Here is a 551-nt window from a genome sequence, read left to right as displayed (position 1 = left end):
ATTAGTGTTACAAGGTCTCAGGTGTGAATGGGGAGCAGGTGTGTTAAATTTGGTGTTATCGCTCTCACTCTCTCATACTGGTCACTGGAAGTTCAACATGGCACCTCATGGCAAAGAACTGTTGCTCTACATAAAGATGGCGTAGGCTATACAAAGATTGCCAAGACCCTGAAACTGAGCTGCAGCACGGTGGCCAAGACCACACAGCGGTTTAACAGGACAGGTTCCACTCAGAACAGGCCTCGCCATGGTCGACCAAAGAAGTCGAGTGCACGTGCTCAGCGTCATATTTAGAGGTTGTGTTTGGGAAATAGACATATGAGTGCGGCCAGCATTGCTGCAGAGGTTGAAGGGGTGGGGGGTCAGCCTGTCAGAGCTCAGACCATACGCCGCACACTGCATCGAATTGGTCTGCATGGCTGTTGTCCCGGAAGGAAGCCTCTTCTAAAGATGATGCACAAGAAAGCCCGCAAACAGTTTGCTGAAGACAAGCAGACTAAGGACATGGATTACTGGAACCATGTCCTGTGGTCTGATGAGACCAAGATAAA

At 49.7% G+C, this 551-nt stretch overlaps 1 protein-coding gene across 1 annotated transcript in view; it reads right to left on the bottom strand.

Annotated features, from left to right (window-relative positions):
• Positions 1 to 551, bottom strand: part of LOC107583309 (B-cell scaffold protein with ankyrin repeats-like) — a 110,359-nt gene that overhangs the window by 42,329 nt on the left and 67,479 nt on the right. The window lies entirely within an intron of this gene.

The sequence above is a fragment of the Sinocyclocheilus grahami genome, unplaced genomic scaffold, assembly GCF_001515645.1.
Source record: "Sinocyclocheilus grahami isolate Dianchi unplaced genomic scaffold, SAMN03320097.WGS_v1.1 scaffold52.1, whole genome shotgun sequence".
NCBI lineage: Eukaryota > Metazoa > Chordata > Actinopteri > Cypriniformes > Cyprinidae > Sinocyclocheilus > Sinocyclocheilus grahami.
This window is presented reverse-complemented; position numbering and strand designations above follow the sequence as displayed.